At 42.8% G+C, this 13,431-nt stretch overlaps 1 long non-coding RNA gene across 1 annotated transcript; it reads left to right on the top strand.

Annotated features, from left to right (window-relative positions):
- The first annotated feature begins 75 nt into the window (after nt 1–75).
- Nucleotides 76–12,815, top strand: LOC121672738. Its single transcript, XR_006018961.1, has 4 exons — nt 76–507; nt 4,073–4,204; nt 8,377–8,507; nt 10,201–12,815. It is a non-coding gene; the product is annotated as an uncharacterized LOC121672738 (long non-coding RNA).
- The last annotated feature ends 616 nt before the right edge of the window (nt 12,816–13,431 follow it).

Raw genomic sequence — 13,431 nt, 5'->3', positions numbered from 1 at the left:
GTCCCGGAGCGGTCATTCCCGGTGCTGCTCCCAGAGCGGTCATTCCCGGTGCTGTGTCCCGGAGCGGTCATTCCCGGTGCTGTGTCCCAGAGCGGTCCTTCCCGGCGCTGCCCGCAGGTGGCAGCACGGGGCCGCCGCCGTGGGAGCTCAAGGGAAGCCGCTCCGAGCCGCTGGAATTGCTGCCTCAGTTTCCCTCGGCCCGTCCCTCCATCACTTTGGCCATGTCCGGGCGATATAAAAAGAGCTGGTTTCTTCCCCTTAGCAGGCTACAAAGTATTGTCACCCCAAGCAGGAGTGAGGATGGGGAGAGCGCTGCTGTCTTCTGCTGAAGCCCAGCTGGGATAGGATGAGGCTGCCTTGTTGTGCCTGGAATGGGACTTTTCTCCCGCTGGGGCTGGCACAAGCTCAGCTGGTCCCTCCACGTTCGCTGGCTGTGACACCTCTTCAGCCCTGCAGTGCCTTTGCTGTGTTTGTGTTTTCCCTTTGGCTGAGTTGGCTCCATGGAAGGTGAGGTTGGTGCCGCCAGTGCAAGGCAGGCGCAGGGAGTCTGCACTAGGGCGTGTTAATATATTTTCTGTTGCTGATAAATGTTTTTAACATATCAGGATAGTTACTGTTTGTTGCTAATTTAAGCATCTTATCTAAGAAATCTTTACTTAAAGAGATTTTAGGGCTTTAAACAAGCAACAGATTTGTTAGGTAAATTTTAAAGTCCTTTAAGGTGAGGTGAAGTGGGCACACAGGCCATGAGGAGTGAGCTGGCCTTTTGATAAAGGAAGAGCTTGTCAAATCCAGTAGATTTCTTTTGTATGCTCCAAGTGTGGAAATCTCACAACAGTGTGGAAATGGTGCTCAGTGAGTGTCACCACAAGGACTAGGAGTTCTCATGCTGTGATGTAACATTTTGCCATGAGATGGTCTTTAGTCACTGTCTAAGTGTTATTCCTCATATTCTAAGAGTATATGAGGAAATGGTGGATTTCCAGCTGATTTCCATTTTTGTGACTGTTCCAAGAAATTTTCTTGAATTGTCATCTTAACGTTCCTGTCATCCTCTCCTTTGTATCCAAACTAGTCTCTTTCCTGTCTTTCAAATCTTTTTGCTGACTGCTGAGTCTGGATCGGGGAAACATGTCTGCTGTCTGTCGGCACATTCCTGAAGATCTTTACTGTGATAACTTTTTTGTTAGTTACATGAGTTTGGTTATTTAACAATCTCACATCTATACTGCAAAGATAACTGACAAGAAATTAACAGATGGGAGTGTAATTGTTGTTGTTTTGAGGAAGCCTCTCCGTCTCTCAGCCATAGCTGTGTTGTCTCCATTGTGCAGATGAGAAAGATGACACAGAACAAAATGAATCTCTGATTTAATCCTCTTGCCTTCAGGAGCAATGAAACCCACTGATGATACAGTGTGCTGTGCTTATTACTACTTCATTCTCACTGAACCAGAAATAGAAACCTGGGGTGCTGCAGCATGTGATGATTAAGTTACATTAGCAGAAGGTGGTGAGCAAATAGGCAAGGATCTAAAGACATAAAGCTAGTGCTGTTAATCACTGCCAGAGACATTAAAATCGGAATATTAAAGCTGAAATAACATTTATAACTTCTTAAAGGCCAGTGCTTAAGCTGATAGGAAGGCACTGTGGCAGCATGACTAACAGCCATGGGCACGAGTGGCATGCAGCATCTTGGAAGGAGCAGACACAGGGTTTCATCTGGTGCTAATTGGAAGGTCCAAAAAGGAGACACAGACTCTATAGTCTTAAGGCCTTTCTAAAGTAGGAACAGTGAAATGAAAAACACTTTCCTTTGCTACAAACAGAGGCCCCTTTTGCTGTGTTTCTCTGAATGCAGGCTCACTCCATGCAGTCCCTAATGGGTGACTGAATTATGGCTGGCAGGTTATGTATGGCTCTAGCAGTAACTTCCACTCAGTTTAATATCTTGGGTTTGTTTTGTTTAAGAAGCGGGATGTGCATTTGAAAGCAATTTGCATTAATACAGTATGTCTTCAGGCAAACATCATTCCCTGTTTTAAACAGCTTTCGAACTTTTAAACAGCCCAGCTATTGTTTGAAGTCAGTCACAGAAACAGCTGGGCTCTGTCTGGCGTTAGGGGTGTGAGTGTTACAAAATGGGAAAGCATTTTTGAACAGTTTTGGTTCAATCTGTTTTCACTTCGAATTGGCACTTGATAATGAATTTAGTTTCGATCTCCATCGGTAGTTGACTGTTTGAGTTGCCTCTCTAAATTATTTTATTTTTAGCTTTTGAGATTGGGGTTTTTTTCCCAGATTGACTATTACTGGTTCTATCCCTGCCCTGTCCACATGACAACATCTGCAGCTAATGGGAGGAATGCAAAGGAGTGACACTGCTGATTGGTTTGATAAGAAAGAGCCTTGCTTTTATTACCAACTAATTAAGTGGTAGGTAGCAGCTAATGGTGATTATAATTAAGCCTGGAACTGCCATTCTTTTTCTGGAAGAGCTGTAAGCTGGGAGAACTAAGCTAAAGTCCCTTTAAGGCAAAGGTGATTTTTCCTTTAGTTACAGGAGCTGATCAGCTGTTTCACTGTAAAGTGAAAGTTGTAAAGCTGTTTATAGTTGGTATTTGCCAATCCCATTTTAAATGTCCTGCTGCTTGAATGGAGTTGTTTATCCCTTCATCATTTAGCTTTACTGACTGTGAATTGAAATTGTTTATTTTACACGAGCTGTACCCTCCAGGCCATGCCCTCTGACAAAACTTTTGCAGGAGTTTTGCTTCAGTAAAAATTGTGGGATAATAAATGTCATAATAGTGTTAAGGTAAGGCTGTGGTTCATCTTTGCAGAGGTGTAAGTTTATAGTAAATTCAGTTAGTTCAGTGAATTCATTCTATTCTAGTTAGAGGCAAAGTGAGACAGCTGTCTCTTCTTTTGGGGCAAACTTCCAAAGAGTGATGCACAACCAACAAACCCCACCTTTCAAGATGAGGCAATGCACCTACCTGTACTTTGGATACAAAGTGATATTTTTCTGTTTTCCTCTCAATGCCTCTGAGGGATGCAGGAGCATCCAGGGTGCTGCTGCTCATCCTGCCAGGACAGCAGCCTGGAGGGAGTTGCAGTTCCTGCCAGGGCTGCCCCTCTGCAGGGAGGGCACGGTGGGCAGCCAGGCTGTGCTTCGGGGGGTTCCTCCTCTCAGAAGCAGCTGATGAGTGCAAACAATAAAACTGCTTTCCCCATCTGGTGATGGAGACTGACAGTTCGTAGGGGATGAGTCAAAGGTCACTGATGAGAAGATCCATCCAGATAATTGCTGTAATTGCACCCTGAGGATGCAGCTCCTCTCGAAGAGCATCAGGCAGTGACTGTTGGTAAATCTATACTTGGCAGTGAACTTCATCCTAGGCTTTAAATCAAGGAAGTTCCTTCATGAGATATAAATGGAGAAAGTTATTTTGATTTTTTCTTCCTCAATCCAACCATGTTTTCTCTTGTTGGTAGGTGAATAAGGAAATAGTGCCATTATGAAACAGGGAAGTAATTGTGATTTAAACATAAAATTACCATTTAGTGTTAAATCTTTGATGAATACACAAGCTGTTGTTACTTCACAACAAATATCAATAGGCAGCATGAATGACTATACATAATTCATAGTATTTAACTTGAAATATTGCATCTTCTTCTTACAGTGATTGATTCATTTTTCCTGAGTTTGTCCAGTGGCTTCATTACAATTTAATACAAAAACCTTTTCTGTTGGAGAGTGAACAGTAACAGAACACAAGCAGCAGCCCTGCCACAAAATTAACTTTTTTTCCACCCTTTCACGAGGCCCTGAAATCCAAAAGCTTTGTGGTTGCATTGCTGAGTGAAACTAGGGAAATAACACCATTATCAGTCAGTCAGCCCTTGGCAGTTAGGACTTTATTACGTGAGGAATAAGAAATACTAAACAGAGGTTGTGCTCAGTAAGAAGGAATTGAAAAGGCAGGAGTTAAATACAACAATCAGACTGTGGTTTTTTTTACCTCAAACTTCCTATTTTAATAGACTCTTTCTTTGCCCATAGGGAAATTTCTCTTTTACCAGAGAGGCCAAAGGGATGGGAAGCAAAAATCTTTGCTCGTGCAAGAAGCTGCAGTGTTTGTTTTCTGTCAAAGCTCCACAAAGGATCGTGATTACCCAACCAGTGGTGAGGAAGGTGAGTGAGCATCCAGCATTGCACGAGCCTGTTTATGGCCAGGCATTTTCATTCCCTCTCAGGCTGTGTGTGCCCTGGATCAGTTTTCTGTGGTTCCCAGAGGCTGACAGAATGAAGAAGTGCAGGGGTAACCTGGCGTTGCTCTGAACAAAGGCCGGTTCCTCTCCAGTGCTCTCTGGGGCTGGTTTGCAGGTTCAGGCATGTTCCTTCAGACCCACACTGACACACAGGCAGGGGCAGAAGAACATTTTCTGGAAAGTGCTGTCATGGTTTTTAATCTGCTGTTGTTTCCTCCTTCCTGGATTTTTCTGTACCGGCTCCAAGGCAGTGTGATAGGGAGAAGCTGTCTCTAAACACTGTAGGGATAACAACGCTTTGCTCTCCTGTTGCAATTTATCCAGTCAGGTTTCGTTTTTATTCAGTGAAATTGCTGGGATTTTCCACACTGATAAAAGCTGTGCTGTCAGAGACATAATGGTTTTACATCACATACCTCTCATGCAAGTATTAATTTAAATTTGTCCTTACTATTATGAAATAAGTAGGTAGCAGCATGGTCTTGTGCCAGCACAGATTAGTACATTTGTAATTAGATTAGTACAAATTGTTTATAGGTTTCAGACTCCTCTTAGTCCAGTAGAATATGCATGCAGGCTGTAAAGTTGCTTTCTTTGCTGGAAATTCCTTTGAAATAACAAATGTGTGGTTCAGAATAGAATTTTACATTTTTTACATTAGTTCAATAACAACAATAATCTGATATTGTGGTCATTGTTTACGCCTTTTGCCATTTATTCATCAAAACAGAAAGCAGTATTTTGTGCCTACCAGAGATCTTGGTATTTGTTTATGATTCATTCAGTGTCTATAATTCAAATATACTCCTGAAAGTCTCCCCAAAGCTCTCGCTCATGGGAAACCAGCAGGCTTACACCAAACATATCTGTCACTACTAAAAGCTATTTGATAAGAGACTTGGGAAAAAATCTTCTTAAAATACAGCAGAAGAGAACTGCAAAAACCAGAGTTCTTGAGTCAACTGCTGCACAGGAGCTCTGGCAGCTATTTTTGCTGGGAGTGCTTTGGGTGGAAGACAAACATGGTCAAATTAGCTAAAATGCTGGAAGTTCAGTCAAGGATACTGCCTTAAATAGTTTACCCAGAAAAGGACAAGGCTTTCTTAGGGCAGCCCCTTCAGAATTCCAATGGCAGTTGCAATTTCTAATAAGTAAATATCAAATATAGTAATTTTTCTGTGAATTTGTTTTACGAGAGATTATTGGAATGTTTCGAGGTCAAATTCAGCCCTCCTAACTATGAAATACTCACTAGGAAAAATATATATCTGAGAGTAGACCTTGATTAATATTGTTGTTTTCCTCTTCTAGGTTGTATTTTTTTGCCATTCATGGCTATAGGTCACATAGCTGGAGGAAAAAAAGTATGGTAACAAGATGCTAAAATTTAAAGGAAAATGCGTTCACTCTTGACCTCCTTTTACTGTGTAGTGGTTTTTAGTTTTTGCCAAATATCTGCTATTTGACCTCTCTGGGGTATGATAATATTGACCTAAAGAGCACAGGAGATTATCTTTCAATGTAGGAATAAATTCAATATTTACTCATAAATATTTTTCATAGAGCCATAGAATACCAGGCTGGAAAGGACCTCAAGGATCATGATGGAACCTTTCTAGGCAAAAGCACAGCCTTGACAGGATGGCCCAGCATCCTGCCCAGCTGAATCTTAGAAGTGTCCAGCACTGGGGAATCCACCACTCCCCCAGGGAGATTTTTCCAATGGCTGATTGGAAATTTCTCATTGTGAGAAATTTCCCACTTGTGTCCAAGTGGAATCTCCCCAGGAGTAACTTGTACCCATTGCCACTTGTCTTTTCCATGTGACTCCCTGTAAAAAGGGAATTTCCATCCTCTTTATAGCCTGGAACATGGCGAGGAGGTCTCCCTAAGCCTTCTTTTCTCAAGGGTGAACAACTCCAGTTCTCTCAGCCTGTCCTCATGGGGCAGCTTCCCAATTCTTTGCTGATCTTTGTGGTCCTTCTCTGGACCCTCTCCAGCCTTTCCACATCCTTTTTGCATAGCAGGGATCAAAACTGAACTCAGTATTTCAGGTGAGGCCTGACAAGTGCTGGATTGAGTGGGATGATGATTTTATCTCTGCTGATGATGCCCTTGTTGGTGCAGCCCAGCATCCTGTTGGCTCTCTGCCACCACAGCTCCCTGGTCACCCATATTGATCTTTTTGGCCACCAGGACCCCCAGGTCCCTTTCCCCAGAAAGTGGCTCAATTGCTGGCTTATCCCTGGTTATCCCATCCACCTTTCCTGCTGCAGTGACCATAGACACACCTGACACTGCAGACATCCAGCCTTTCACTTGATCACCCCCCTGCTCTCCTCTCAAATCCCTTCAGCTGCCACGAAAGCTTTGTGGTAGTTCCCCAAATGCCATATGTGTGGGTGTGGGGGGCCCCCCCCCCGTCTGTTAATTAACATTTGCATGCACAGACCAGTTTCTAATCACGTGGGTAGAGGGTGGCTGTACTCATCCCACTTCTAGGAAAGATTAATTCCCAAATGCCAGAAGTAGAAATAATGGAGTGAGTAATTCGTGGCGACCCCTTTGCCTCGCTGTGGGGTTGTGGTGGTCTCAGCAAAGGGTTAACAGGGGCTGTGCACAGCCAGCCCCTCACTGCCTCTGCTAAAGGAACATTAATTATAGAGAGCCCGAAGGATTCAGAGCTAAAAAGCCTAAAAAGCCTGAGTCGTATTTAAAACCAAGACAGTCAAATAACCGGTTGGATTTGATCGCTAATAAATTACTGTGTTCTGATGGTGAAATTCAGCAAGAGGGTGACAGTCAGATGGGGAGGTTGGCAGCAAAAGTTTTAAAAATAAATAGTCTTAAATTGCAGGAAATTACAGCAAGCAGCTCCTTGGAGTTATTTTCCTGCACGCATTGTGTGTCTGAGGAGGCAGGCAGCCTGCTGGCAAGCTTTTGACCTTTTGTGTGAGAAATAAAATATGCAGGTGCAATAGTGTGAGCGCACAACGGGGGACAGTGACTTTCAGCTGTGGTTTGAGCACTGGGGGCCCTGCAGGGCAGCCAGGAGTGCTCCAGATTAGCTCCATTAAACCTGAGAGCAGCACAAGGAGAGGCTGTGGCTGTGAAGGATTGCAGAATTTGTGTGTTTCCTACAAATATCCTTGTACTCCAAATCAGTAAATCAGCCGATGGAAGATTTGTGTTAAATGATCTTGCTGAGAACTGATCTGGTTCTCATATTGCCCTATTTATATTTCAGTCTGGAGTAACTCTTAGAGCAGTTGAGTTTAGTTCAAAGACATTGCTGCAACCATGATCTAACTCCCAGTTCCTTGCCTGAAAGGAAATCCATACCTGCATGGCAGGGACTTCCTCCCACTGTAATTATGTTCCAAATTCCTGAACCCTCTATGTAAATATGAATGAGAAGTGATGATTGTAAATGTAATGATGGTGCTGTAGGTAGAAAGGTGACAGTAATGTTGGGAATGTCAGCTCTGCAGTGGCTGGAGGAACAAGTCCCCTCAATTCTCCCTCTGCATCAGAAGTGCCAGGTCCTGGATCTCTCTGGACAAAAGGAGTTGCTCCACTCAGATATTCAGTGTTTATCAGATCAGTGTCCATACAGACAAAACTGAGGAGTTCCAGTCATTCAGTTCTCACAGTTTAATGTTGTTGTTACTGCTCCAATGTTTGCCAGTTGTTTGGGCATGAAAAAATCACCAGTTTTTACTGTGGGAAAAACCCCCATGTTGTCCCAAACACTTCCCTGTCTTTATAAATCATAGAGGAACTTACACTGAGGATTCTGAACCCAAAGTTTTATCTACTGATAGATCACATTTAGAACCAATTTTTAGCTCCATGTTCTTATCAAAATACTCTTTTTAAAAAAATAAAGGATATGTTCTTGGAAGTTTAAATAACCTCCATAGAGAAATTTGTATCCGTGCAGTTTTTACAACTAAAACCAGTTCTAACTATTATCTGCTGGTGGCACCATTACACCAGAGGAATTTATTATCCAAGTCTTAAATGAAAAACTGCTACAGACTACACCTCTCAATTTGATTTAATGGGATTTTTTTTTTTTTTATTTCTTCATAGTTTGGTGTCAGTTAAAGCAAGCCATTTTGTTGCCATTGGGCCTTTGTGGGTGACTTTTAAAGAAATGAGCTTCATAAGGAACCTGACCATGATGTAGCAGGGAAGAAAATTGTCTGGCAGAGTCACCTAAAGTAAGTGATCCTTTATCCTGTTTTTTTCTCTACATCAGAAGTAATTCTACATTGAGTTTTATTCCCCTACTTTTTTTTTTTTTCATTTCAGATATCTTCACTAAATAAATTTAAAAGCCATCTTAGATCATCTTTCATCTTTCAGATGCTGAGAATTAATCTCTGACACTTGATTTTTCTAATTTTGAGTGGGTAGAAACAGGTACATTAGGGTTTTTTCTGTGGGGTAACCACACAGACAAACCCATTATTTTTAGTTGGCAGATACAGTTATTTTGTTTTCTTCACAACCTTATATTGTCCTAATCTTTCATGTAATTTCCTAGACCTTTCCCTTATTGATATATATTTATACGTAACTGTGTGAGCCACTTATATACCACACAACATAGTGGAGTTTGATTTTTCCCGTGGCTAGGAGAGCAATCACTTTCCACAGTATTTTTCCACACAGGTTTCTTCTAACTTTAGTTTTTAGCTTAAAGTTACCAAGATTAAAAATTTTTAGTAGTTACCTAAATTAATCTTTGTCCTCCCTGGGAGACACAAACATTTCTAATCAAATATATAATTGATTTTACTAATTCTGTTTTTCTTGCAAGGAACTGTTTGGTGCAATCTTCTTTGCTCAAAAATGGGAGAATCACACTACACTTCAGTCCAGTGTGAATGCCCTTACCCATGGCCCTGTATGAGAGAGAAAATGATTCAGTTCAAAAATCCTCATATAAAACCTGGTATTTTTCTGTTTCTCCCAATTTTAGAAAGCACGAATTCTCATCCCCCCATGTTGCTCTCTCTCCCTCCTCTGGTTGACGTTGCTTTATATCTGGGCAGAAGTAATTTGTGCAAGACACATTACTTATAGGACAGTGCCTAAAAATACATCTAAAGGTCACTGCACACCAGACAGAAGGCAGCACTTGTCCCAGCCACTCGCACTGAGAACGACAGGTCTTCGTTAATATTAATTGTGCATATTTTAAACAGTGCCTGCTTTAAAAATACATTGCACAAACATGCAGCAATGAGCGTTTTGTGAGCCCTGGGACTGGATAATGGAGGTCAGCTCTTCACTGATGATTTTAGGCATAAGTGTTTGCTGTTCTTATTGGGTTCCAGGTTTGTGAATTAGAGCCGTATTGTGCATCTGCTTCCAGGGAAGTGGGGTATATTTCCAAAAATACTAGTGAAATTAAGAATAGTAACAAAGATGTATAAAGTACTGAGAAAACTCAGAGCTAATGACTTGCACAAACATTCACCACGATTGTGCTTATAATAGTAAGCATGTACAGAGAACATGGGAAAACTCTGCTGGGAGAGTGAGGCCAGATCCCCTCCATGCTCAGGAGAAGCTGAGCTGCCGTGAGGAGGTGGATCAGAGCCTCCTCAGTGTCCTGCTGCTCCCACAGCATCCAGCTGCCTTCCCGCAGCTCCTGGCCCAGGGATGCCTCGCTCTTTCCTGGCTCCCTCAGACCTTGGAAATGTTCCTCCAAAGGCAGTGGTGGCAGCTGCTCCATGGACTGACCTTAGGATCCACCTGGATTATCCCCAGGGTCATCTTCTTCCTTCCAGCTGGTGATGTGACACTGAAAAGTAGCTCCCTACACACAGTACACACACAGGAACCTCTTGTGCCATCCCTTCTTGTGAGCCCAGGCAAAATCAAAAGGTATGATTCTCTCCTCAGGTGGACATTATCCAGGAATGATGTTTTTACTAAAACCATGGATTCTGAGTCTTTATATGTCTCCAGAGAAAAGGCTGCAATATTTGAAAGGCTCTATCAACATCAAACAAAGAAACCCTGGCACCTGGACACTGTTCACATCAAGGCCCTCTCACTCAAGCACGCTTGGTTTGTTTTGTAATTTATCCTTAATAAGAAAATGTTGAAAAGATCTAATTCTGGCTGGGCATCAAAGGCACTGGAGCTGTACATGGACAGCGTTGTTTATAATGTGACTGTGCTGTGTGGCAATTTACATCCCAAATTTATGTTGCTATTGAATATGGCCTTTTTTTCTTTTGAAAACTGGTGTATGAATGTGTTTACAATGGTAATTATTCACACAGAGTTAGAAGCAAAAAAAGATTGAAGTGTGGTGAAAGCAACAGTGTCACAAGGAAGGTGATGCTGTGTAGGTAAAGTCATTTCAGAACTTCCTGACATGTTAAGTTTATGAAGATGAACATTAATTCTCTTTTGGAAGAAGAATTGAGGTAGAACAGATGGGTTGGTTGCCAAGAAAATGGTTTGAAAGGAAGTAATGTGCACATTGACATTTCCTGCTTTTACATAATTATTTTTTAAATAACTTATGTAATTGCCTTGAGTGGAATGACTGTGTTCATTAGTGGGGTATGAAGACAAGCATTTCCAGCATCTCAGAAGGGCTGTCTTGTGCTGTACCTCTCTTCTGTTGCATTTAACAGCTTTTATTTTGTTTTTGACAAAGCAATATGCCATGACTTGAACAAAACTCGAGCAGCATCTTTTGCTTGCCTTGTGCGCAGCCTGTTCCACCTGGAGGGGTTAAACGTGGGTGGCACTTTGTCCACCTTCCCACAGCTGCCCACTTGGGGTGGAAAATCATGGTCCTTACCCTCTCAGGGCACGAGTATCATCTCCCTCTTCCTCTGAGCACAATTTGTTGGCTCATCCCACTCTCCCTCCCTGAGAATAAAATCCACAAAGCAGGTCTTGGAACAGAGGATGTTGGTAGGTTGAAGGCCCAGGAATATTTTCCTCCCTGGCCCCTCTCAGTATCCATCCATGCCCTGTGTGCTGGGTATCTTCTCTCTGCTCCCAGATTTTCCCTGTGACAATCCCAGTTTCCTCCCTGAGCACACCCCCCGCCTCACCCCCATCCCAAGCATCCTGTAGCTCTGCAAGCAGCGTTCTGCTGCCTTGTTTTCGAGTTCCACTTGAACATATGCTGCGTGTGGAGATGCTGATGGGCGGCAGCATCTGCTGCTCCAGCCAGAGCTGTGCTCCGCTTTGGAGGGTAATTACTGCGAGCCGTGCCCTGTGTTTGCCCACTATCTGCTCCTGCCAGGTCTTCGCCTTCCACAAACTGCCCATTATGTGGTGATGATAATTAAATCTCCCCTGCACCAGGCAGGTCTGAGCAGTGCATGAAGAGCCCTCCTTGTCCGTGCAGCTGCCAAGGAAGATGCAGCCCGTAATGATGCCGTAATCACCTGCCGGCTCCACAATGCCCGGCACCACCTATTTGTTCCCAAAGAGCTCTTTCAGCAGCTGTCAGATGTTAATGGCTTTCAGCTGCTGAAACAACCTGCGCCCTGTGCGAACCGGGGGACACATCATGGAAATGGGCATAAATATTCATGTGGGACTAACAAAACCAAAAGTGCGAGTGTGGGTATCAGAGTTCCAGTGTGGATGTGCTGTGATGGGTTTAGAGTGATGAATGCAGCGTGAATGTTTTGAAGTAACGTTGTTCTTTTTACACTTGTGAGAGAAAAAAACCCACTAAAGGTAGTGGGATTGCGGGGGCACGTGGGTAAGAGCAGGATTTGTGCCCCTGGGTGATGTAGGCAGTTCTGGGTTGGGCACTGCATCTGGGTGATGCACTGAAACTTGTTCCTGGAAGAAAGGAGCTGCTGTGTTTGCTCATCCTGTTTGCATCTCTCTTCTGAACCTGCTTATGAAGAATTGAAAGTTTCTCACCAGATCTGTGCTAGATGCTGATGGGACACAGAACCCCACAGGCTGAGTTCAGTGTTCTAGTTTCTAAAATAATTAATGTCAAGAATAGCAATGTGTCTGATTTGGTCGAGAGCTGATAATTTCCCACCTTTCAGCACCCCAAAGCCTCAAATCTTTGACATCAGAATAGAAGTGTTGTGAGTCAGTCTCTTTAGACAGACTTTTACAAATTAATTCTGTCAATGTGTCTACATTGGATTTTTTAAACAATAACTTTGTTTGTAATGTGCTTTTACTTTTTCTTCAGATTCAGGATAGCCCTGCTGAGAGGGGTCAAGGCTGATGTTTTTCTTGAAACCCTTTGTTGGTACATCAGAACCGTAAAGGTACATCAGAAGCCAGTGACACCCATTTAAATAATCATAAATTGGTGGTGATATCCTTCATTACCTTGAACAATTATCCGTATAGCCTGTATGTGTATATTTTTCTGGCGAAGAAGTCTTGTGAAAATAAAGTTAATTCAGTGTCTCAGATAAAGAATATTTTAGTTAGAAATTGTTGTCATAATAGTTGCACAAAAGGCTTCAAATGTTCTGCAACTTGGTACAAATAAAATGTTCAAAGGTACAGGTGTTGTTCATGAGCCATCAAAGAGTTTTCCACTGCCACCACGGTGTTTTATTAAAATGAAAAGAAGAGAAAAGATAAAAACCAAAGCTCTGTGCTAATCTTTTCCTTTGTTGCTTGAGGGACATTTCAGTATAAAGTAGCAATTTCCATATCATTTGAATAGCAGTTGCAACCCATTGATGTTTAAAGTGAAATGTGCAGCTCCTGTAATCAGCAAAACAGATGCAAATGTCTTGTCTGTCTCAAAGTGCTGCTCCCTGCTTGCTGCCTCAATTAGATTTAGAGTGGAAAACACGATCAGATAATGGAAATCATGGGAGCGCCTCTTTCATCTCTTTGCTAGCAATAGTTTGTTCAAAAGCATTTGGGGCGAGCCTGGCTGGGTGCACACGAGGGTCCCTGCAGCATCACCACCCTCCTGAGCTGCAGAAGGTCCTGCGGAGCTTTGGAGGTGGGAGAGGGACGCATCTCCCCCCCCCGCCCTCTTCCCTGACCCTGCCCCTGGGGACAGGAATGGCCTTTTAGTTCTGTTTATGCCCGGTGCCATCCCAGTGCAAGCCTCTGCACATTTTTGTAAATAAGCAATAGCAAAAATAAATGACATTTAGCATTTAG

The sequence above is a fragment of the Corvus kubaryi genome, unplaced genomic scaffold (assembly GCF_017639235.1).
Source record: "Corvus kubaryi isolate FWS band 111438036 unplaced genomic scaffold, C.kubaryi_AGA036_p1.0 134, whole genome shotgun sequence".
Lineage (NCBI taxonomy): Eukaryota > Metazoa > Chordata > Aves > Passeriformes > Corvidae > Corvus > Corvus kubaryi.
This window is presented reverse-complemented; position numbering and strand designations above follow the sequence as displayed.